Source organism: Schistocerca americana, chromosome 2, assembly GCF_021461395.2.
Source record: "Schistocerca americana isolate TAMUIC-IGC-003095 chromosome 2, iqSchAmer2.1, whole genome shotgun sequence".
NCBI classification, from domain to species: Eukaryota; Metazoa; Arthropoda; class Insecta; order Orthoptera; family Acrididae; genus Schistocerca; species Schistocerca americana.
In genome coordinates this window covers 682,559,348-682,582,965 of record NC_060120.1, presented here as the reverse complement: position 1 = coordinate 682,582,965, position 23,618 = coordinate 682,559,348, and the positions used below count along the sequence as shown (strand labels likewise).

The following is a 23,618-nucleotide window of genomic DNA, read 5'->3' as shown; positions in this document are numbered from 1 at the left end:
ACGCTCTGCGCCGGATGGCATAATCAGAAAGATCAGGCGAGAAACTTCCTGGGTAACCCTATCAAGTTCATCAATAAGGTGTCATCCAATAGAGGATTACATTGTACATCAATCGTAATGGTTCGCCGCATTTCGAGCTGTGCATGAAGCCTGTACAGGTTAAAGTTTGCAGTGTATACTTGAAGAAACTGTTTGTCGACGGGACGTTTAACACTAATCTCGTCCTCCCCCCTCCTCCAAGAAATTCTTCCGAAAGTCAGGTAGCTGTAGGATTCGTTTGGGAGTTTGTAGCAAGTATGTCTTCAAGATGCAATAGCCGCTTTAGGTCCTCCTGGTTGAACCTTAGATCAGTTACATGCAGAAAGAGACGAAGAATTTCAAACACGTCTTTCTTAACTCTTCGGTCATGATGCTATTCTTCAGGTAGAGACAAAGTTTCTGTGTGTTTCAATAAATTTTTCTTGGCCATGATATATTTGCGTCTTCCTCATTTAGATGCTATGAATAATCTCTGGTTTTCTGTAATAGCAAATCAGGTGCTTCCACAGTCCTAAGATTCATAAGAGCTGGCTTTAGAACATCAGCGGAACATTTCATTCCCGCTGCATTAAAGTTTGGATTCTGTAGAGAAGTGGCCATTCATTCAGGAAGTTCTAATACTTGCTTAGCGGCTATCACAGCCCCCTCATGTGACTCAGGTCATAGTTTTCGCTGAAACTTTTGAGAGATTTTGCCCAGATAGTCCTCACGATTGGACACGTTGGTATCTGCCGTTTAACTTTCGGATTTGAATTCGTCTCATCGGCACCAGATGGTAGTACAACATATGCGTACACACTTTTCCTTTTTGTGGATTCCAGAACTACATTTAGCAAGACACCACACGATGGATCACAGCTTTTTGAAACTTCCTGTAGTGCAAGATCCAAACAATTATTACTGCAATAGCTCTTTGGCTGGCCTTGAAGAAGGATTTCTTCCTCACCGTTGTCCCACCACGACGTATTAGCTGCACCTTAGAACCAATGGCCACACAGAAACTCAACTCCATGTGAGAGTCTTAAGAGGTTGTATCTAACGGTAGTTGCCAGCGTTTGTGCCATTGTATTGGGTGGTCTCCATAACTCCAGAAAAAGTTCTTTTACTTCGACCGTCTCAGGGCTGACGCAATGTATACAAGGAGTGAACTGCTCCTGGCTAGCCACGCCCGTCGTTGAATCTGCCGTACATGGAGACATTTTTATTTGATGCAAAGTGTCTCGCTGGATCACGCGAGCCATAATTTCCTGTACCGTTTTGCATCAATGATGCCAGCCGTTGCGCAGCGCTTCAACCAGGTTTTACGTCCTTTTAAATTGTTCTTCCTCTCATGGAGAAATGTACAATGATCAATTCATGACCTCTCACTACTTTCCCAGTTCGACTCAAATCCGAGTCAGCTGATAAATTACTAGTAAAGCTGTTCTAGCTCTCTCCCGATCGGCAAGCAGATGTTGCGCGACTTGGGCTATCACAGGTGTGCTATTTATACCTTGCTGAGTAAATGAGACAGACTTTCGATGAAAAAGACTCACCTCGTCTAATTTGTTTTACGTAGCTTTTCCCGGTTACAGACTCCGTCTTTAAGGAAAGCCGTTTCTTTCTATGGTCTTCCATTACTCACTGTGTGGATACACATAATGCAGTCGTAGCATACAACACTGTCACTCTTTTCTTCCTAATGTAGCCATGGGTAAGACACAAACCATTTCAATTTACAATGTATTCCATTCATTTCTGGAAACTTGTGACAGGACAGGACTAAATGTAACTGGCATTATAAGATGTTGAGCATTGTCTGAAAGATAGTAGCTTCAAGGATGCGTCAGTTTGGTTCACTCAGCCGCGCGGGATTAGCCGAGCGGTCTCAGGCGCTGCAGTCATGGACTATGCGGCTGGTCCCGGCGGAGGTTCGAGTCCTCCCTCGGGCAAGCGTGTGTGTGTGTGTTTGTCCTTAGGATAATTTAGGTTAAGTAGTGTGTAAGCTTAGGGACTGCTGACCTTAGCAGTTAAGTCCCATAAGATTTCACACACTTTTTGTGGTTCAGTCATGAGGAAAAATGCTGTAACCAAAATAATAATCAGATATTGGATGACGTGCAGCATAATTCTTACCGCTAGCGCTGGCTCTGGATCATACAAACCTGTAAGTGAATGTGATTCTTGAGTTTCTCCCGGCGTATTTGATAGTCAAAATATCCACGGGTGTGCTGCCGGTCTTTAGTGTCCAACGGGCACAATATTTCGGCGATCATACATGTCGCCATCATCAGGTGAACTGACGGACTGAGCTCCTGTGAACGTGCCGGCACGGAGATCCGTACGCTATGGCTGCTCAGAGGGAACTGGGTTCGGTCGCGGCGGCGGCCGATTTAAATACCCTCCGCCCGCGGCGCGCTCCCTCCGCCGTCCGCGCCCCGCGCCACGGTCGCGCGGTGGAACAGATTGCGACGGCGTCTGAGATGACGTCGGAGTGATGGCTCTGTCCGCCGTGGTCGTCACAACTATACGTTTGCTCGATTTACTCTTGATTAACCCGATCGCTGGTTCCCAAGCCTTGCTAAGATTATAGCCACAGTCACGGTTTATGAGGTCGTCATTGGTGCGAATTTCGATGGCCTCTCTAACAACGCTGTCCCAGTATCTCGACGTCTGTACCAGAATCCTCGTGCGGTCATATTCCATGGCGTGATTTTCCGACAAACAATGTTCAGCGACCGCCGACTTGCTCGGATACATCAGGCGAGTGTGCCTCTGGTGTTCACGGCATCGATCCTCGACGGTACGCATCGTCTGACCAATATACGACTTGCCACATTGACACGGAATCTGGTACACGCCGGCCTTCCTCAAACCGAGGTCATCTTTGGCGCTCCCCACCAGTGCACGAGTTTTATTTGGAGGACAAAACACAGTTCCGACCCGGTGTTTCTTCAGAATGCGAGCGATTTTCCCCGAGAGTGCGCCTGTGTATGGAATAAATGCAGTGCCTACCTCCTCCCTCGTGACTTCATCCATCTCAAGAGGTTGTGCTGCAGTGGTTGGGCGGAGAGCACGTTGAATCTGCCACTCTGAGTACCCATTTTTCCGAAATACAGTTCTCAGATGTTCCAATTCCTGGGGTAGACTCTCTGCGTCAGAGATAGTGCGCGCCCTATGTACTAGAGTTTTAAGTACCCCATTCCTCTGTGAAGGGTGGTGGCAGCTGTCTGCGTGCAAATACAGATCAGTGTGCGTAGTCTTCCGATACACCCCATGACCTAGGGTGCCGTCAGCCCTTCTCTTGACCAAGACGTCAAGGAAAGGTAATTTACCCTCCGTTTCAGTCTCCATAGTGAATTTGATGTTGGGGTGTATGGAGTTTAGATGTGTAAGGAAGTCAAGGAGTTTATCCATACCATGTGGCCAGATGACGAACGTGTCGTCCACGTAACGGAAAAAGCAAGTAGGTTTCCATACGGATGACGACAGGGCTTCCTCCTCGAAGTTCTCCATGTACAAATTCGCTACCACCGGTGAGAGTGGACTACCCATGGCGACTCCCTCCGTATGTTCGTAGTATTCTCCATTAAAAAGAAAATACGTGGAAGTCAAGACATGCCTAAAAAGTTCAGTGGTCTTCTCGTCAAACTTCTGACTAATCAATTCTAGTGACTCTCGCAGGGGTACCCTCGTAAACAAGGAAACGACGTCAAAACTCACCATGATATCTGACTCATCCAACCTGAAGCTGTCAAGGCGTTTAACAAAATCCACGGAATTACGGATGTGATGAGGGCATTTACCCACATAAGGACTTAATAATCCCGTCAGGTATTTGGCCAACAAATATGTTGGTGCCCTGATGTTGCTGACAATGGGGCGTAATGGTATCCCCTCTTTGTGAACCTTCGGGAGTCCATATAGTCTAGGCGGTACCGGACCTTGGGGTAACAATTTCTTAGCGTCACCCTCCGGTAAATCTGCGTCCTTGAGAAGCGCCCTCGTCTTGTTCTCCACCTTCTTTGTAGGGTCAACGCTGATCTTCCGGTAGGAATCGTCATTTAGCAGGCTCTGCATCTTATTTGAAAAGTTGCGCCACCGTAGATGTCGTTTGCTAAGTACTCTTGCCTTTCTAAAGAGATGTCGTTCCGAGAATGTTGTTCTAAATTTTGCTAAGGTTATGCATTACATCGATTCTGCAGCAGCTAAGAGAATCAAGAAACGAGCCAGCCTCGCATTGGTACGTGAGAGAGCGCAATTCACCCGCCGGAGCCTTGAGTTTATCTCACAGGAATTACTCAAACTACATTTGCAACTGGCTAGTAAGTTTACTTCTTGTTCCTGGGATTGGATTGATGGTGTCACCTGGGTGTCAGCTGATTCCGCCCATAAGAAGGCTACGGGACGTCAAACAGCTAAGTTCTCACGTCTCCTTGACAAACCATCTCTGCAGGTTCCGTGCAAGACTGTCATCAATTTGAGTGGCATGGTGTTGAGTGATGATGCAGTCTCGGTTTTGCAGAAAGGTCTCAACTTCGCTCCCACCCCCAAGTTCACTCCAGTCGCAGAAATTGTTAGTGCTGTTGAACAGGTTGCAGCTCGACTTCCGCCAGAATCAGCCGAGGAAATACGTCGTGAAACTTGTCGTGCGTTGACGAAATCCAAGCCGATGAAGTCAAATATCAGCAGTAAAGAGAGGGCGGCCATTCGTGATCTGAGGGAGCGCTCTGAAATTGTTGTCTTACCGGCTGACAAAGGCAATGCTACAGTTGTTGTCTCCCATAAGGACTACACTGATAAGATGCAGAGCCTGCTAAATGACGATTCCTACCGGAAGATCAGCGTTGACCCTACAAAGAAGGTGGAGAACAAGACGAGGGCGCTTCTCAAGGACGCAGATTTACCGGAGGGTGACGCTAAGAAATTGTTACCCCAAGGTCCGGTACCGCCTAGACTATATGGACTCCCGAAGGTTCACAAAGAGGGGATACCATTACGCCCCATTGTCAGCAACATCAGGGCACCAACATATTTGTTGGCCAAATACCTGACGGGATTATTAAGTCCTTATGTGGGTAAATGCCCTCATCACATCCGTAATTCCGTGGATTTTGTTAAACGCCTTGACAGCTTCAGGTTGGATGAGTCAGATATCATGGTGAGTTTTGACGTCGTTTCCTTGTTTACGAGGGTACCCCTGCGAGAGTCACTAGAATTGATTAGTCAGAAGTTTGACGAGAAGACCACTGAACTTTTTAGGCATGTCTTGACTTCCACGTATTTTCTTTTTAATGGAGAATACTACGAACATACGGAGGGAGTCGCCATGGGTAGTCCACTCTCACCGGTGGTAGCGAATTTGTACATGGAGAACTTCGAGGAGGAAGCCCTGTCGTCATCCGTATGGAGACCTACTTACTTTTTCCGTTACGTGGACGACACGTTCGTCATCTGGCCACATGGTATGGATAAACTCCTTGACTTCCTTACACATCTAAACTCCATACACCCCAACATCAAATTCACTATGGAGACTGAAACGGAGGGTAAATTACCTTTCCTTGACGTCTTGGTCAAGAGAAGGGCTGACGGCACCCTAGGTCATGGGGTGTATCGGAAGACTACGCACACTGATCTGTATTTGCACGCAGACAGCTGCCACCACCCTTCACAGAGGAATGGGGTACTTAAAACTCTAGTACATAGGGCGCGCACTATCTCTGACGCAGAGAGTCTACCCCAGGAATTGGAACATCTGAGAACTGTATTTCGGAAAAATGGGTACTCAGAGTGGCAGATTCAACGTGCTCTCCGCCCAACCACTGCAGCACAACCTCTTGAGATGGATGAAGTCACGAGGGAGGAGGTAGGCACTGCATTTATTCCATACACAGGCGCACTCTCGGGGAAAATCGCTCGCATTCTGAAGAAACACCGGGTCGGAACTGTGTTTTGTCCTCCAAATAAAACTCGTGCACTGGTGGGGAGCGCCAAAGATGACCTCGGTTTGAGGAAGGCCGGCGTGTACCAGATTCCGTGTCAATGTGGCAAGTCGTATATTGGTCAGACGATGCGTACCGTCGAGGATCGATGCCGTGAACACCAGAGGCACACTCGCCTGATGTATCCGAGCAAGTCGGCGGTCGCTGAACATTGTTTGTCGGAAAATCACGCCATGGAATATGACCGCACGAGGATTCTGGTACAGACGTCGAGATACTGGGACAGCGTTGTTAGAGAGGCCATCGAAATTCGCACCAATGACGACCTCATAAACCGTGACTGTGGCTATAATCTTAGCAAGGCTTGGGAACCAGCGATCGGGTTAATCAAGAGTAAATCGAGCAAACGTATAGTTGTGACGACCACGGCGGACAGAGCCATCACTCCGACGTCATCTCAGACGCCGTCGCAATCTGTTCCACCGCGCGACCGTGGCGCGGGGCGCGGACGGCGGAGGGAGCGCGCCGCGGGCGGAGGGTATTTAAATCGGCCGCCGCCGCGACCGAACCCAGTTCCCTCTGAGCAGCCATAGCGTACGGATCTCCGTGCCGGCACGTTCACAGGAGCTCAGTCCGTCAGTTCACCTGATGATGGCGACATGTATGATCGCCGAAATATTGTGCCCGTTGGACACTAGAGACCGGCAGCACACCCGTGGATATTTTGACTGTAAGTGAACTTCAAGGGCAGAAGACGGGGTGGGGGAGAAACCGTAACTGCCCCCCCCCCCCGACTCTGAAACGGAGAGGGTCCGAGTGTCCCACTGACATACAGTTGATGTGCCAATGGTTGTGACAAGTAGTTTATACTACAACTGATTACTGTTTACTATGCATCGTATAACGTATTCATATTACATGTTTATATTTGTTTTGAAACACACTGCGAATACATTGCCATTTTATACTTATTGCACCTTTTTATAGCTAAACACGGGATAATGGCTTAGAAAACAAACTATGTAGTAGTGAAACGAAGAAAAAGTTAAAGCAAATAAATGCCTAACTGGAAAAACGCCACATTCATACCTCAATGTAGTATGTATGCTATCCTTGTAAAATATCTGTATGTATGTATCTGCACAGCCAACAGCCTTGCTGTAGTAGTAATGCCGGCTCCCGTCAGACCACCGAAGTTAAGCGCTGTCAGGCTTGGCTAGCACTTTGGCGAGTCACCGTCCAGGTCCGCCGAGTGCTGTTGGCAAGCGGGGTGCACTCAGCCCTTGTGAGGCCAATTGAGGAGCTACTTGATTGAGAAGTAGCAGTAAACTGACAACGGCCAGGAGAGCGATGTGCTGCCCACATACTCCTCCGTATCCGTATCCGATGACGCCTAAGGTCTGAGGATGACACGGCGGCCGGTCGGTACCCTTGGGCCTTCAAGGCATGTTCAGACGATGTCTGTTTTGTTTCTTTATGTATCTGCATAAGAAAACCGTGAGTACAAGGTGTTTTTCAAATTCTTCATTAACTATACAGAAAGATCCATCATTAAGCACGAAATTGCTTGTGTTTATATGTTTCAGTAAAGGCAACAGAATAACGCAGCAGTTCCCACATTGGAAACATCAGGCATAAATGCCATATTACACAAGAAACGTACTCGATAAGGGGTTTATTTCCCGAAACGCAAGGTGCAAGAAATAAATAAAACAAAATCGTGACTGATGACGGCAGAAGTTATTTTACGTAGGGACTTCAGAAAGTAAGTTACCCATGTCGTCTCATGCTAATACCACTGCGCAACAAAAGTGATGGATTGACAGAAAAAAGTACATGTCCGGGCTTTCTATAGAGTTTTGCTGCGATACCGATAATAGGTGCCTCACTGTGTGCGAGTGATAGGGCTTGGCAACTGGAAACGTACTCCAAAGCTGTAGTACGCTGGGCAGTGGGCAGCACAATTCTTGCTGAGAAAACGTTTAAATTGCACACAGGTTCTGTTTTTGTAATTATCTACCGCCACGTCTCACAATACTAGCATTGATTTACAGAACTCAATATACTCTAATAAAAATGCTCTTTGGCCGGCCGCGGTGACCATGCGGTTCTAGGCGCTTCAGTTCGGAAGCGCGCGACTGCTACGGTCGCAGGTTCGAATCCTGCTTCGGGCATGGATGTGTCTGACGTCCTTAGGTTAGTTAGGTTTAAGTAGTTCTAAGTTCTAGGGGACTGATGACCTCAGATGTTAAGTCCCATAGTGCTCAGAGCCATCTGAACCATTTGAAAAATGCTCTTACTCCTTGTGTTATATTCATTTTCAGCTTTCCACATTAAACGCCGGGGACAAAAGCAACAAACAGCGGATACAAATATGCCCGGAGACGCTAGCACGCGGAAATTGTCAATACTGCCCACAGAAGGCACAATATTTCCGGGCAGCGCAGTACATTTCAAAAGTTCTTGATGTTCTCGACATTATTTCGCAACCTCTCGTCTTACCATTACACGTTCAGTATTACCGCGCATCAGGAAATACTGCGTAATTTTATCAACAGTCTAGGGGCCGCTTTACCAGTGAAGAATGTCGGAGGGAACGTAAATAAATACGCCTTCCGTAAAAACCACTGGTTCACCTCCGTGGTTTTGCATTGGGGCAGCCACATATCTGCCAAGGTTTCCGCGAAGAACCGAAGCAGTCTCGGGTCCTCCCACCTACCACACATGTTAAGACTAAATTAAAACTTTGCATCTGTCTATTCCGACCTATGATATCCATGTAAACATAAATAAGAAAATTTTAAAAAGAAGAAATGCTTGAGAATGTGCCTCCAGAATTGTAAAACACTTACTGAAACAACAGTTTCGCCGTTGAAAGATATTGTTGTCTACACATATTTTCTACATCGCGTTGATAAATAACAATAAAGCGTTTTAATTAGAACAATTACACCCACACTAGACGACAAAATAAGTAAATTACGTGTAGTACCAAGTCGTTTTGGGTTTTGTCATGCTCCGTAAGACAGCTGCAGTGACAATTGCGCTTTTTTGAACGATAAGTTAAATTTAACGCCAGTTCCCGAAGCAGAATTCAAATCCGCTGACGAAAAAGGCGTGTCAGACTGCCCGGCTACATGTGCCCCCCCCCCCTCCCCCCCCCAAAAAATAGCGAATATTTATATTTAAAAAAATAGTCGGTTGTGTGTTGCATCAGAAGCTCTAGGTATGATTTCAATTGGCCCTGTACAAATTTTTACCCTTGTTCAAGAACTATACAGACATAAACCTACCCTCACGAATACCAGCCGGAAGTTTTAACAAGCGTCTCTACTCTCGAAATAAAATACCCTCTCTCTCTCTCTCTCTCTCTCTCTCTCTCTCTCTACACACACACACACACACACACACACACACACACACACACACACAGCCGCGCGCGCGTGTAATGGCGTCTGTCACGAAAAGAAGGGCAACTGGGCTTAGAAACAAACGTCAAAGCCACGACGGGCCCAAGCTCCATTACGTGCAGACGCCAGAAATCAAGAATAACGTCACTAACTGCAAAATTGTTGCCGACCTATGTAGGGCAATCTTTCGTGTCGCCTTGGAAGCCGGTTCAGAGCAACTGACAAGAAAATCACTGTGCACTGCGAAATATCCACGGTGACAACTGCTGAAAGCGTTCCACTGTATGCACTGAAAGAAATCGTCACTTTCTTCAATTCGTTACAAGCACAGATTATCCTTCTTATAAAATGACGGCAGAGAAACAAAGGGAGAAACTCAGTTGATGGCATTTAGCACCTGTAATGGTCTCGCTTTGACCACTCACGATACAACTTCACATTTTTTTAGTTTAGTTCACTTTACGAGCACACTTCTGCATGAAATCGAAGAACTGTCTAACAAACAAGCAGCATTTTTTTCACGCCAACTTTGTATAATGCTATCCACGACACTCCATCTTAATTGCACTATTTCACAAGCTTTAAACACTTACATCAACAAGGTCATCGTACTTTTTTTTCTCATTTCATACGATTAGCTTACGCTGCAGTTAGTTTTGCGGAGCACTTCGAATATTGTGCAAAGACAAGTAGGTGATTTTGTGTTACATCCACCTCTGAAACTGAATAGACTTTTAACATCAATAAACGAACCTCCCCGTCCAGGCCGTAAGGACCCAAGAGATGTCTATCGGCAGCCGTGTCAGCCTCTGTCTTGCGGCTTCCTGCTGAAGCGGTATGAAGGGGCATGTGGTCAGCACACCGCTCTCCCAGCCGTTTTACAGACTTTACACACCATGGAACCACTACTGTTCGGTGAAGTAGTTCTTCAGCTGACATCACGAGGCTTAGTGCACCCCGCACCTGTACTCCCACCAAGGAACAGTCCATGATAGTAGCGGGAATCGAACCGGGATCCTGCACATGGCAGCCACTATGCTGACCACTCAGCTACGGAAGCAGACTAACTAGATGGAAATTAAAGCTTGAAATAACACCCTGCACATTACCGTAAAACTTTAGTGACGGTCGGAGTGGCCGAGCGGTTCTAGGCGCTTCAGTCTGGAACCGCGCGACCGCTACGGTCGCAGGTTCGAACCCTGCCTCGGGCGTGGATGTGTGTGATGTCCTTAGCTTAGTTAGGTTTCAGTAGTTCTAAGTTCTAGGGGACTTATGACCTCAGATGTTAAGTCCCATAGTGCTCAGAGCCATTTGAACCATTTGAAAACTCTAGTGGTTTATTGCCAAGAAACGTTTTCATTAATTTTCAATTCCCTCATCGTAAGTCTATCACACAGTAACTACACAACTAAAACAACCGTTTTAATTGAAAAAAAAATTTATGATGAAGTACACATTTCTTTTATCTGATGTGTATCCGGAGAATTCCTATCGCGTGTTAAGATTGTCTCAAGCACACTGCTCAAAATAATTAGGGTATCAGACAAGATATCAAATATTACGCAATGAAAAGCTTTTAGCTCAAACTTATCTAATACCACCAGCTATGGTGCAAGAAATTGTCCAACATTGATGTCAGTGCTAACAAGTCAGAAGACAACTGTTGTACCAATGGTGCCAAATCAAGCGAAACAATGGTAATTATTGTCACCTAACATGGCTAAGACTGTTTCCGCCTTAGTGCCACGGAATTAATCTTATTTTGAACTTCTTAAGAAGAGCAATCTTCATTACAAATAGGATTGTGAGATTCTGCCCAAGGTACAATATGCCGTCTAAACAAACCCCGATCATGTTCAATATGACTGGCCTGCAAAGAAAATTCAAATGATAACCACAGTTTCTAACAGGACGTTAGAGCTCTGTGAGGGAGAGCATTGTGTTCCACTTAACGAAAAGAATCGCTAGTGGTACAGCAAACGACTGAGTAAAAGTTCGCAGCGGCTCGTCCCTATAATTTCGAGCGTTAAAAGAACCCTTCCAGACAATGTCGACGTCCGCACGTTGTTCACTGATAGTCCTCTCCGCTCCCAGAATAGTGAAAGGTTTCGAGGACGAATGTGACACCATTACACGCTCTCTCCGGGTGTAAACGCGGTTTTTCAGGCTCGAAACAAAATTTCGACCCGTCAGAGAAATTCATGCCACCTTTTCTGTCGCAATGTCACGCACGATTTAACTCCCAGCTGTTTCCTCGATCACTACGTTGTGTTGTGTTATTAGGGAGCATATGCTAGATGTCTAATTACATGGTTGCCACCTCGACAAAGTCGACTGCAAACAGTTTGGTTTGATGTTCTACTAGTTTGATGTTCTAGTTCCGGATTCCTCATGAAGCAACTAAATTTTGTCCTGCCCTCCCTCTTCCCACTCCTACGAGCTTTAAGCAAGAGGTAACGAATATGTCTGGTTCTATTGTGTAAATAAGCTTCTCCTGATCCCGTCGATTATCCCGTTGTTTCAAAGAGTGTCCACAGCCCCAGAAGTAGAATATTTGCTACCTCACACTATAACTATTCTATCGGTGGTATGCCATGCTTCACATTATGAATTAAGTGAATTTATTCATACATTGGAGCAACTTCGCTCGTATGAAATTGAATACTAGCACAGAACGCCGATGAATTCGGTACTCTCCCATATCACTCATGTGTACAGGCGAGTTGAACGGCCTTCTACCAGTACGTCGGACAAGATTCTCAACAATGCGAATCAGATTATCTTCATTGTCTTCTTAATATACGTTTGAGGACTGAACATGGCAGTGTGAGTGTTCTAGCACACCACAGACCAATTTTACACTGACGCAAATGAAAAATATTAGTTCATGAAGCGTAAGTTTGATAATTATCAAACTTTCTCGAGACGCTAATCACATGACAGGTATAAAATTATTAAATTTTCATTCCATTCGGAACTTACGTCCATCAATATGACGCGTGACCCCTACGGCCACGAATACACTTTTGTACTCGTTGTGGCATGAATTTCTTGCCTTTCCTGAAACAACATGGAGTCAGTTTAAGAAGATTGTTGGTTGGAAGCTGATATGAAAGTATATGTCTTCTCTCTCATCCCAGACGTGCTCTGTCAGTTATAAATCAGAGGATGGGCCAGGCCAGTCAAGGATCGACAGATTCAGTCTTCAAGGCGTTGCAGTGTGTGAATTTACATTATCCAGCTGAAATATGGCATTTCGTATCCTGGTCGTAAAGGGTACTACAGAGTTTACCATATTTGCCACCTAGAAAACGAGAATTCGTCTATCTTCGACAATTACCAAATCAGCCTTGTCATATCCAGTAGACCTTCATACTATGATCCTAGGAGAGGAAGAGATATGGGACTTGAGACTCACTGGTTCTTGTGACAAATCACCAGGTTTTATGAATACATCAGCGTCAATCTGACCGCTATAAATAGAAATGAAACTCATAGCTGGTAACTACAGATTGCCACTGGTAGGATGATAATGAGGATTCTGGAACATATCCCGTGTGGCTAGCGTCAGTTAACAGCCTCGCTGGTTGCCTACTTACAGGAGCAATGGCGTCACTTGGCCTACCCAACCATCACCAGTCTCATCAGTAAAATAATCATTCACATCAAGCCACACCACACTCCCCTCTCATCCTTTACATCCAAACAACAAAAATCCAAAATGGCAAAACCAGCCCAATTGTGTTGGTAGAAAATTATGAACTCCCTCCCCTATTTCCAGCCAGTCACAGCTCAGTATTAAAAATGAAACAGCCATTCAAAATGTAAGATAGCAGAACTTGGCGCTCCAGCCAATCAAAATTAAGCATTAAAATAATGCATACAAATGGTGGTAAGTTACACTACACCTGTGAGAGTTGGAAGCCACTACTCAACTATTACCATATCAGCAGCAAATATTACGGTTTTTTTAACAATGCTTTGAAGTCCCTGAAAGATGAAGTAAGGAATGTCTTTTGGCTATAAATACAATGCTGTGAAAAGATAATGAACCCATTTACAGGTATCCAATCCAGTTAAGATTTATTGTTACAACAATGCATATGGATTACATGAAATGACTGTATTTACAAATAAATAGCAAAAGCGGTTCTGAGGTACCACGTATCAATCCATGCTGAAACACCCATAATAGTACATGTTGTAGCCTCCACGGGCGGCAATGCGGGCGCTGACGCTGGCATCAGCCCATTGCACAGATGGCGAATACTGTCGTGGGACACGTTGTGCTCGACCAGTTCATGTAGTTTTGTAAGAGTTGTTGGTTGACAAGTTGCACAAGTCACTTCTCGTCCCATCATATCGGCATGTGCTCGATTGAAGACAAGTCCAAAGTTCATACTGGTCGGGGAAGTTACTGCACATCTGACAGTTCACGTTGAGCTTCACAGATAGAGTGTGGGCGAGCATTCCCCTGTTGGGACAACGTATCACATTCCAGTTGCAAGAACGGCACAAGAACGGGTCTAATAACTTTCTGCACAGCCGAGGTCTGGTTAGCATCCCTCCAGAAACACCAAGTGCTTTCATCGTTGAAGACCATGCCGCGTCATTCTATCTTCCAAGTGATCATCTGTCGGCCTCAGTCGAGCCGTGCATATTGATGCTGTGGCGTGAGTGGAAGACGGACTGGAGGTGTGCATGCCTGTAGTCCCACTGCTAATAGCTAGTTCACAACAGTTCGTGTTGACACACCTGGACGCACAAGGCCTTTTATCTGTGCTGTAGTAGCTGTACCATCAGCCACTGCTGTCCTTGCAGTGCGGCGTTGCTGGCCGGCGTCGTGCAGCTTGGACGTCCAAAAGCTCGTCTACGTGACCACTGATAACATCGTTGATACCTGACGCAGCACATTCCGCCACTCGGAAGGCCACAACTTGACCGCTTTCAAATTCGCTCAGTTGGCTGTAGGGAGTACGAGTACGCCTCCGTGGCATGGTTGCCTGCTTGCTCCACATGTTTGCGCCACACTGAGCCCTCTGGCTGTGAGCATTCCCCATTAAAGGATAGACACAGGTGGCGCTCTGGTAGCTATGCTACTACGCTGTGTGTTGGTGGACGACCTTGAAACTATAATCAGTATATTTACTATCTCGCAAATGGCATATGCCGTCATAGGATCAAAATCGACGTCGTCTTTCCACATGTACTTTTCTCCGACAATTTATTTAAATTAAAAAGTGGTCAGATATGGTAAACACATGGCTAGAATTGTTAATTGTCTCTTCGTTGGCAACGTGAGAGAGGTTCTCTGGTGACACTGTCCAGTGTGAAGCGAGAATTCTTGTAATCCTTATAGATGTCGAGATAAGACAAATGCACACTTTTTATACTCGACTCGCATCTCAGTCTTCTTTAGGAAACCAGACGAAGAGTAAAGGTGCCCTTCTTTCATACCACATTAATAATGGTTCAGCTTTTTCAGCATCACTTTCACATGATGATGAGTAATAATAATAAACTCCATTTGCCTCTTCTTCCTCCCGCGTTTAAAACCAATACCATACATGTGTTCCTTTTTCTTTCGTCGTAACCATGTAACAAATATTCTGTTTAAAATTGTGCTCAAACTGCGTTCCGTTTTCAGCAAAAATCAGCTTTCAAATACTTTACTTCAGCGAAAGCAATCAGACTAAAAAGGATTGATTTATTTGTTGCTACAGACCCAATCTTTCCCACCATTGTTAAAAAGCTATACGAAGAGACAATATTCTGAGCGTTATTGAGTGGTTACAGCGATCACTTTTCTACTTTATGATTTGGTAACAGTTTATTTTAAATTGGTGGCCATACCCTTCCGGTCACCACAGTTGTTGGCGCCACGTCACTGTGAATCGTTTGAACTATCTTCGTCTGCTATCGTATTTCAGCTGTTGGTTTATCACATATTCTGAGACAGATTTTGGGGATCAGCTCGAAACGTTGCGTAAATGTGCATGGAGGGGGAAAAAAACTACACTTCGGCTGATCGGCGTAGTAGACCAAGTATCATTACCAGGTGCGCGGATTCGACCCGGGTCGGTCCTCCGTCTTGACAGAGACGAGTGTAGCCTTTCAAGTTTTTGCAAAAACAATGAAAGAAAAACTATTTTGGGTACAAATGGTTCTGTTTTTTCTCACAATGTTCACGTTTAAATTTATACACTTGGACCAATTCCACCCTAATTTTCATACTTCAAAAACATTATTTTGGGAGGATTCAGTTTCTTGAGGTAATCAAGATCGCAGTCCGCACACGCTTTGTTTGCCACAGGGGAACAAAAAGAAGTTGCTAGGTTATAAACCCGGTGAACACAAGCAATGAGACGTTTATTCGATGTTTCTCTCGGTTAAATACTCTGAAGAGCCAAAGAAACTGGTAGACTTGCCTAATATCGTGTAGGGCCCCAGCGAGCACGCAGAAGTGCCGCAACACGACGTGACATGGACTCGACTAATGTGTGAAGTAGTGCTGGAGGCATTTGACACCATGAATCCTGCAGGCCCGTCCATAAATCCGTAAAAGTACGAGGGAGTGGCGAACTTTTTGAAATCTAATGGGCGCGTAAGATCACAGAAGTACACGAAATACCACAGGCCTAACAAATACGTTAACAAATTAGTTGAAATTTCCCATTTGACAACACAGGCATCCTGCGACTTCACAGGAGAGTTAAGAACTTGCACTGCAGTGGTGGAACTATACACTAAAGGTTCAATTCTGCACTGTGATCCCCCCACACACCCTTACATAAGCTGCCAATAATGGCCTGCTACTACCCACCATGGTTTCAGTCTGACCAATGTGTAAAGGGCAATGGACTACACAGTAAGGGTGATCCTACTATGTGATAAGATAAGCGACTCTTTAAGTCAGCCGATTATATCAAATATTTCTGTTCGATAGGATTGCAACTGATAAAGATCATCATATGGCTTCAATCTGTTTGTATGCCATGGAGTCCTGCAGTGAAAAATAATTTCGCGCAATTAAAACTGAAATGCAATAACATTACGAATAAAATTACAGTAAACATATATCTGGCATAATAACAAAGAAATTGCAAAGAACATCGTTGTGATACTGATGGTACATCGTCTGCGGCTTTGGAAACTTGACGAAAATCTGATTTTATCGATATCTTTGAAGCTGTATACAAAACGTTCAAGTATTGATACATGAACTAAAAGCATAAGAGAGATGATAAGGAGGTACACTGTTGGTATTATTCTATAGGTTCTGGAACACTGGCGAAATAATACACTATTCACGCACTGTGTATTGGCGTTCAGACTCTTCAGTACAATTCTGTATCGACAGCAAACAGTAGAGTTTTGTGTATAGTTATTGCCACCTTTAGCTACCAAACAACGATCTTTACAGTAACGTTGTAAAAGCCAATGTTGACTGCTGTGTTTCATTTCGTTGATATGTAGTTTGCAGCAATAAGTATGATTGCAGAATATATATGCATTAGTATCAGTTTCAAACTCGGTCATTCATACCGACAAAGCTCTGATAGTTTACGAGTACTTGTGATATTTTTTACTTTGTTTTTCATATGACGAATGTTTCTGGCGCGTGTACGAAGTGGTGTAGTGTCAGTGTTGAAGTATGCGCAAAGTTCGCTGGGACGAAAAGGAGAATATTGCTAGAAGTGTTTGAACAAAATAACCACTTTATCAGATTACTTCAGTGAGTGAAGCTAATGGATTGGGTCTTTGCCTTAATACGACATACAGAGCGCCAAAACTGCTCAACTGTTTTAAGACACGCCATATTCTACATATTTCACGTGAACGAATTTTTTAGGCTCACCGAGAAACAGTTTCTGCAATTCTGGCAGCGAATGTTGTGCTAAACGGTCTTCAGTGCATTGGCATAGTGTAGAGGAGTGACTCATGTAGTACCAAAAGAAGATTATTTTCAACAGTGACACTTTATGTACGTCGAATTCATCATCATTCATTTATGGATAAAGGCTCACTGTCGACTGCTCCATGCTTCAGTCTTCAGATGTACGCTCGCCTTGTTCCTGCATGTTTTCTAACTTCATGTTCCCACTTTCCATTAGGTTTTCGTATGTATATATTCTTCTGGAAACTTCCTTGGTCCATATACCTTGCTGCTTGTCCAGCCTACCTTCATTTCGTCGCCATTACGCAAGGGCGCGTCCATACCTGGGAGCTAAAGGGGATGGTGGGTGGGGTGGGGGTTGGGGAAGAAGGTGGGAGCGCCATCCCCCGCCCCCTAGCTTTCAGTGAAAGGAAAAAATCTAGTGTGGAGAGGTGTTTTCTTTCAAGGAAATGATTAAAACGTCAGTATTATCACGCTTTTAACGGGTCAGAACTGGCTATTTTTTATGGCTTTTTACAAGTCGCCATTCGTCTCCCAAAATATTGAATATGCACCGTATCCCCAGGTCTAAACCCCCTCTCCCCACCAACTATCGTATGGGCACCCTTGCCATTACGTCTTCACTCCAGTGTATTCCCTAAGCCACCTGTTTGATTTCCGGCCTCTAGCAACAATTTCCAATATGTATCTCTCCGTTGCCCACTTCGCTACACTCGGTTTTTGAATGGTTTTCACATCAAAAGTCCATGAGTCACCGATTTGTCAAAACTGGTGATGCACTTTGATTGTAAATTTTTCTTTCTAGACCCATCGGAAGCACAATTTTGGAAGCCCACCTTATGTTACCAAAAATACGCCAGGCCATTTTTATTCTTTTTATTTATCTTGCTATTCATGCAGTCATTATCTGGAGTTGCTCTATATTAAAACGTTTCATCTGCCTTTACGACTTCACTATTCGTTCATACTATTTTACTTTCGATATATTCATTCTACACAATTTTAAATCTTACCTACGGGGTGAACCTGAACTCCACTGACAAAATTTTGGAGTTTGTCCATGGACATTTTCTGAGTATTTTGGTATCAGGGACCTGTGGTCTCCTGTGGCCGGATTTCTAACACCTTTTTTATCTTTGTATCTGGACTACACTGAAAATGTCTGCACGACAGTGTTAATGTCAACGACATGCGCCATGTGTTTAGAGAAAAATTCGTTCCAGTCTGAAACGATACCTGCTGTTGACAACAGTACGAGTGGTAGTTAATGTTTTCATCATAATCTTCTCGAAAAAATACACTTTCGTTTTTGTTTGTAGGTAGGCAGATGCGTGCAGTTCTGGTACAGATTGAAATCTCCGCTCCACAGTCCCGCAGCACACTGGTAGAAAACGAGGGAGCCTATTTCCATTTATCAATGAGCTGCGCCATTCAGATTTGGCTCGCCTAGGGCGTGTGCTGCAGCGCTGTGGTGCAGGAATTTCAGTGTATACCAGGACTGCACACATGAACCGAGTGATTATAATTGAAGTGCACATAATCACAGAGGTCCGGTGTGGGCTGTAATCATCCTGGCACCGAAACTTGTTAGAATTCCGACGTGTTAATGCGGAACAGATTTACACTGGAAAAAAAAAATAGTTCCAATTTTGGCCACAAGGTGCAAATTTGGCTCTGCAGTTAATAATATCAACATAGCTTTATCACTTGTTTGATCTCTTCTGCCCATGTCCCATACCCAATCCGTTACATATGGAAACATTTCTATACATCTTTCTGGCATTCACAGCACCAGATTTGCACCTGGTGGCCAACCTGAAACTAATTAATTTCCAGCGCAAGTCGGTTCCATGTTAACACATTAGGATAATACTAAATTTCGCTGCCATACGATAATTACAGCCCACACTGGACCTCCGTGAGCAGCTGCACTTTAATTGTAGCCACCTCCTACCTATAAACAATCAAAACATTACTTACGCAACATAATTTTTTCGAAATGATAAACTTTTGACTACCTCTCAATGTTCACTTTACACATCGCCCTACTGCCTGAATACAGTACTGCTCGGTTCTGTCTCTGATTTGTTTTCCTGGGAGTGTTTGTAGTACGTTAAAGATTATACAGAACAATATGCATAGATTTGCTGATACACGTCTCTATCGGTTCACTGAGTGCAATAGAAGAACGGCACAATAACGCAGCGCTGAGCTGTCCTTTCAGCGACGTTAACCACATCACAGTACATCTGCAACTTTAGAAATTCTTCGCCAGAAAAATTATTCGTTCCTATGCGTATCACTGTTAAAGCGCGACTAACACTGCCGTAAAAACAAACACGAAACAGTGCCGAGCAGTAGTGTAAGCAAGCTTGAGGGCGAACATTAAATTGGGCATTTCCGTTGTCAACATAAAGAATCCCGTGTGCGTGAATGGAACAGGCTGGGTTCCAGACATGACTCGTTGCGCGTACCGACACCGTCCCCACTGTTGAGCAGATGAAAATAAAATGAAATGAAATGGAATGTTCGTATGGCATTTTTGGCCGGGATCCCCCATCTGAGGTATTAGGCGACTTCGTTGACGAAGATCAAATGATGATAATGACCACATCACAACATCCATTACCCGACCGGATTAAATCTCCGACACGGCCGGGTATTGAACCCGGGTCCCCCGCATGGCACTCAGCCGGGTTGACCAATCAGCTACTGAGGCGTTCCAGAGCAGTACAGCTACAAAAAGAAATGGGGATATGAAATCTATTATTCTGAAACGAGTCAACGGAAACTACGGGTCTCCTATATCAAACTATTAAAGAGTCTCTGAACATCCCAGACATTTTGTCGGTGGAGTTCCAGTTCACACCGTCTGAATATTTTTCAGGCCCACTTTCATACGTGCTCCATTCATTTCTTCAAATTGTTCAAGATTTTCTGCACTATCGGCAAACAGCAGTCATCAGCGAACAGAAGGCAGCTTAGTTACATTAACCCGTAATGTTTCTTAGTATCTGAAAACTTCCCCTTGGGCTGCTAAAAACCGTATTGGTGATATGAAATAGCTTCTCTTCTGCCCTCTTTCAGTTCTGAGTTTCTCACTGCTTATTGACGTCGATTGGGAGTATTAGCATTGACATGAATATTCGTCAGTACCCCCGTAACTGTCAGCAAAAACTCTGAAAGCAGAAAGCATTCCGTCCCAAACTATGAATTCCACAGACGTGGCAGTTCGCACTCATCGTTCCATTTCGCAGGTTCATTCACGACTTCGAAATAACCCATAGACTTCTTTTATAGCCAACTTGTTCCTTAATCCTGGCAAAAGAAATTTTTTCTTTTTATGGGGTTCGTGATAATTTTAGGCGGCATCTTGTAACCACATTAAGAAGAGGTCGGTACATTTCTAGTTTGTTATACCCTGTGTGACAAAATAAACTTGGCTGACTGACAAAACAACGATTGGTCGAAGGGTTTTCCCTGTCGTTGCAATTCTAAACTGTTCCACAATTATCTTTGAATGCGTATCGATAATAACCAGATATTCTATTTTGTAGTCAAGTCCTTTTATAATAATCCGACAGTGTCCCAAGTTATCTTCACGTGCAGAGAAATCGGTTGCCCACTGTCTGGACTCTAACACTATATGTTATTTCACACTCACGAAGCTCAGATACCATTAACATAGATATATTTAATCATTGCAGTTATCGCAACAGACATGAATACGTATTTGGTGGTTAAAGTAAGTCGATATTACGTGCTACAGTTTTTTTAACCGAAGCGCGCGTTTCGGTGTCGCGCTATCTATCAATGGATGATTCGTGAGCAAAAAGAATTCATACTTTTGTGGAAATCACCTGTTATTTCTACAGAGATACAGCTACTGGATTCCTATGCTCTTTACCTCTGTTAGGAATAACTTTAACGCTTCACGGTAATATATGTGATTGTTTTCTTGTAATTGTAAAAGTTGGCTAGCAGGGTATTTTGGCTTCTTCAGTTGGACAGACGGAGGGAGAGGGGGGGGGGGGGGGAGAGGAGGAGAGTGGAGACGGGATAAGCTAAAGGCCCACTGCCATGCAATTCCTATAAATGGAAGAAACAGCATATATCAAATACATCCACGCGGATGCTGTACTACACGGTGCATTCGGTAGTAAGTACCAACAGCTATTAGAATAACAACCACCAAAAATAAACAGTATGGAACTATTATGCAACCCGCACGATAACCGTACTGACCACATCTATTATATACTAAACAGGCCGTGTACCACCTCTGACAACAGGGGTTGTTTCCGACACAGACGGTAGTGTTCTCTTTCAAAAATGGTTCAAATGGCTCTGAGCACTATGGGACTCAACTGCTGAGGTCATTAGTCCCCTAGAACTTAGAACTAGTTAAACCTAACTAACCTAAGGACATCACAAACATCCATGCCCGAGGCAGGATTCGAACCTGCGACCGTAGCGGTCTTGCGGTTCCAGACTGCAGCGCCTTTAACCGCACGGCCACTTCGGCCGGCTGTTCTCTTTCAATTCTGTCCCTTACGTATTTCCCGAGTAGTACAAATGGGATTGGAGACGTCTTAGAACATTTAGTACATTAGACGCTTTACTTTAACTAGGCTTTTGCACTTTTTGACCAGATTATGCGGCAGTTAAATCTCAATCGACCCAACTATTACAATGTCATAGAGTCTGATAATGCAATCTACAGAGTAATTTGGGATTTGGCGACTAGGGTTTTCAGATCTCATAAAAAATTGTATCAGTCTGTAGGGACAACGTCTCGGGACTAAACTTGTGATGAAAAACTTTTGTTGGGGGGAAGAAACAACCGACTTTTTCGAAGGGAGGAGGGGGGGGGGGGGGGTGCAGCGTGTCCACAGTTCGTTGGGTCTCAGACACCAAGCAATATAGATCTAGGCTCAACAAATGTGAAGAAAAATTCGGTTGCTTACTCGAAAATCTGGTGTCGCGAGGTTTACCTTCCACCATAGATAAATTACCGAATATTGTTAATGGAAACACCAAAATAACTTACAGGAGCTGTACGGACGTGCAACGGTAGAGGGCTGGTTGTTAAACGCTAAGTAACAACGCGTCATTTCTGCTCCAAAAGACAGCAGATGCACCACGTACGCTGTACAGCAACCGGGCGCTCACGGCGCTGCGTGTGTACTCACCGCGCCGGCAGAGCCCTGGCTGTGACGCGCACACGCGACGCTACGCGAAGCGAGACGAAGCGACACGACGCCCCCACTGACTTGCGCCGAACTGCGCTTCCGACCTGGCGCGGCCCTTTCCATCGGCTCGCTCGCCTCTGCGACGTCACGAGCGCAGCAGGCACGTGGGCGGGGCATCTGCGCGAAGAGGCGTCACGCAACAGGTATCCTCGCAGAGTGTTTAGGGGTCCGGTACTTAATGGGCAAATGTTATTCTGTTGTCGATGCAAAAGTAATGGACATACAAATATGTAGTTTACACGCATGATTCATAAGGATCGAAAGAAAGGGAGAGCAATAGTGGAATTTCCGTTTACTATGAACTCCTTACGCGCTGTTGTGACTTGTACAGTATAGTTGGCAGAACAGACACGTGCCATTGAGCTGCGGTTGAATGTAAGTTTCCACAAACGAATCACACAATGCGAGTGTATGACATGCGTTTTATCCATCTACGACACGCTACGGAGCCCGTGCAGTCTGGGGCAGGCTCAGTGTCCAGTCTAACAGGGGAATTGAAAACAATGATCGTCTTTATGATGATGTATGCGCAAGATCGTGCACCACTGCGTATAATATAAGGTGTAGAACTTTGCTTCCGCCGTTTTTCCCCCAACATTTGAGGCTTTAATGAAACAAATTTGTTACACATGTATCATTCAAAGTTTTCCCATCGCTGACCACTACTTTCTCCCGTCTTTCGGACAGTGTACGAATCCCTTTTGAAGTGATCCACGAATCGATCCAATTTGTGACTTCGTGCGATCGGAAGTGGTGGTCAGCCACCAGGCCATGCGCCACCGATCTAAACAGGTGATAGTCAGGGAGAGCAATGTCTGGAGAATACGGCGAATGAGATAGGACTTCTCATTTTAACGTTTCCAAGTACATTTTGACCTCTTTTTGCAACGTGGGGTCGAGCGCTGTCTTGCTGCAAAATCACTTTATAGCGCCTCTCGCTGTACTGCGGCCGTTTGTCTTTTAATGCTCTGCTCAGACGCATTAATTGCGTTCGATAACGAGCACCTGTGATTGTTTCACTTGGTTTTAACACCTCATAGTACACGACGCCGAGCTGGTCCCACCAAATGCAGAGCATAATCTTGGAGCCGTGAAT

At 44.8% G+C, this 23,618-nt stretch overlaps 1 protein-coding gene across 2 annotated transcripts in view; it reads right to left on the bottom strand.

Moving 5' to 3' along the window:
• Window positions 1-22,556, bottom strand: part of LOC124596110 (inositol polyphosphate multikinase) — a 352,197-nt gene extending 329,641 nt beyond the window's left edge. The window contains exon 1 of one of the 2 annotated variants that reach the window (XM_047135125.1): window positions 22,463-22,556. The gene's annotated coding sequence lies outside the window, so the exon portion shown is untranslated. Of the gene's footprint in view, window positions 1-22,320 lie in introns of both variants that reach the window. The other variant, XM_047135124.1, reaches the window with a different exon arrangement.
• Between the last annotated feature and the right edge of the window lie 1,062 nt (window positions 22,557-23,618).